This window comes from Trachemys scripta, chromosome 12, assembly GCF_013100865.1.
Source record: "Trachemys scripta elegans isolate TJP31775 chromosome 12, CAS_Tse_1.0, whole genome shotgun sequence".
NCBI lineage: Eukaryota > Metazoa > Chordata > Testudines > Emydidae > Trachemys > Trachemys scripta.
The window spans coordinates 2,397,517-2,400,509 of NC_048309.1; positions in this window are offsets into that span (position 1 = coordinate 2,397,517).

The following is a 2,993-nucleotide window of genomic DNA, read 5'->3' on the forward strand; positions in this document are numbered from 1 at the left end:
TTTAAGTGGTTCCAAGTAGTAACAGACAGAACAAAGTAAGTCACCAAGCAAAATAAAATAAAATGCACAAATCTATGTCTAATCAAACTGAATACCGATAATCTCACCCTCAGAGATGCTTCAGTAAGTTTTTTTTTCCCCCTCAGACTGGGCACCTTCCAGGCCTGGGCACAATTCTTTCCCCTGGTACAGCTCTTGTTCCAGCTTAGTTGGTAGCTAGGGGATTCTTCATGATGGCTCCTCTCCTCCCCTTTTGTTCTGTTCCACCCCTTTTTTATATATCTATCTTTTGCATAAGGTGGGAACCCTTTGTCCCTCTGGGTTTCCACCCCCTCTCACTGGAAAAGCACCAGGTTAAAGATGGATTCCAGTTCAGGTGACATGATCACATGTCACTGTAAGACTTCATTACCCACTTGCCAGCACACACATATACAGGAAGACTCACAGGTAAAACACAGCCATCTGCAGACAACAGTCCTGGTTAATGGGAGTTATCAAGATTCCATTAATGGCCCACACTTTGCATAATTACAATAGGCCCTCAGAGCTATATTTTATATTTCTAGTTTTAGATCCAAGAGTGGTACATTTATACAAGTAGGATGATCACACTCAGTAGATTATAAGCTTTGTATTGATACCTTACAAGAGACCTATGAAGTATATCCCAACTACATTATATTCACTTATCATATTTTTATAAAATCATATAGACTGCACAACGTCAGTGTTTTGACACTCTTATTCCAAAATAAGGGTGCCTTGGAGTAAGCTAAACTGGAACAAGGCACTCTTACTCTGGAATAAGAGTGCCACAATTATTCAGGAGCAACTCTTGCACTTTAAAATTTACAACCAAACCTTATCCAAAATCGTTTTCAAGCACAGACAAGCCCTAGACATCAACCAGAGATCTACTCAACTGTCCAAAGAACTAATGAATTACATATAACACGAGCATGTAAGTACAAAATTAGAAAGGCCAAGGCACAAAACAAGATCAAACAAGAAAACATTCTACAAATACATTAGAAGCAAGAGGAAGACCAAGGACAGAGTAGGCCCATTACTCAGTGAGGAGGAGGGAGAAAGAACAACAGAAAATGTGGAAATAGCAGAGGTGCTTAATGACTTTTGTTTTGGTTTTCACCAAGAAGCTTGATGGTGATTGGACATCTAACATAGTGAATGCCAGTGAAAATGAGATAGGATCAGAGGCTAAAATAGGTAAAGAACAAGTTAAAAGTACTTAAACAAGTTAGATGTCTTCAAGTCACCTAGAATACTCAAGGACCTGACTGAGGAGATACCTGAGCCATTAGCTATTATCTTTGAAAAGTCATGGAAGATAGGAGACATTCCAGAAGACTGGCAAAGGGCAAATATAGTGCCCATCTATAAAGAGGGAAATAAGAACAACCCAGGGAATTACAGACCAGTTAGCTTAACTTCTGTACCCAGAAAGATAATGGAGCAAATAATTAAGCAATCTATAAAACTCATGGATTTTCACAAAGTTCACAAAAAGAAGAACAGGAGTACTTGTGGCAACTTAGAGACTAACAAATTTATTAGAGAATAAGCTTTCGTGGACTACAGCCCACTTCTTCGGTAGTCCACGAAAGCTTATTCTCTAATAAATTTGTTAGTCTCTAAGGTGCCACAAGTACTCCTGTTCTTCTTTTTGCGGATACAGACTAACACGGCTGTTACTCTGAAACCTGTCACAAAGTTCAGTGGCCAATGGCCTCAGATATTTTTGAGCACATTTGCCTACTTTAATCAGGGAAGCAAGATCTGGGCTGTGGTTCTCAACCTGTGGCCCGGTCAGCACACAGCTGTGGCCCATGTGACATCCTCGGGGCCATATAGATAGTATTGGATATGGCCCACAATGGTAAACAGGTTGAGAACCACTGGATTAGACCATAAGAAAAAGAATCACTGTACTCAGTTTTCATAATAAGCAGGTACACATCTCTTCAGATTTTAGATTAGTCTAATATTGTATAGATTTAAGATTGTCAGTAAAGACAAGACTCTCTCTTATGGAGATCCAGAACGGTTCTTTGTTCCAGACTTTGTAACCAGAGTGTTTCTGAATTTCAAGACTCATCAACATCAAACATGTATAGTCTACCGAGAACGACTGTGCCAACCAGAGACCCCACAGATGATGGCATAGCAGCAGGCATTGTGTAGTGAATTTCCCAGACGTGGCTCAATCCTGCAAATACATGAATCTCTAGGGCTGCCCCAGGTAGAGTCAGGACATGCACCTCTTTGCGCATCTATGGAGAGTTTGAAAGTGGTGTGATGGTGTATTTTTGTCCATCCTGGCAACATGACCAAAAAGCATCCAACACTGCTTTTGAATATGAGTGACTGAAAGAAGGCCAGATATTTTTTTAAAACTTGTGTCTTGACATGTACCTGTGTTAGTAACTTGTTACATTGCTGTCACATCACAGTGCCTTTGAATAAATAATGGAATAAGCCTTAAAATCCTTATTAGTATTCTATTTTACAGATGGGAAGACCAGGGCAAGGTAAGTAACTTGCCCAATGTGACACTTTCTCAGGGCACCCAGTATCATAGGTCATCTGGTTACCCCCTGCCTCAAGTATGAGGGAGTCTATCTTGTGGCAGCTCTTGTACAGCACTGCTCTACTACTCAAACTCTCTCCTCAGGACTCTGCCAGTCCTATTTTGCTTTGCAGGTTAACACCAGGTGTACCCCTATCCCTGAAGGGCATTCTCCCTATAGCATCCAGCCCCGTCACTGGACACTCTCAAAACTTACCAGTTAAGCTTTTGCCAAGAGACAGGATACATTACTCCTGGGGAAATTCTGCAGGACTGCGCACCCACAGAAAACATCCTCCCCACAGAATGCCTGTGCTTCCCTGCAGAAAACGGCAGGAAAGAAAAGGGAAGCCGCAAGGGTGGGTGGGGGGGACGGACATGACCATGGGTGCCCTTTTTGGGG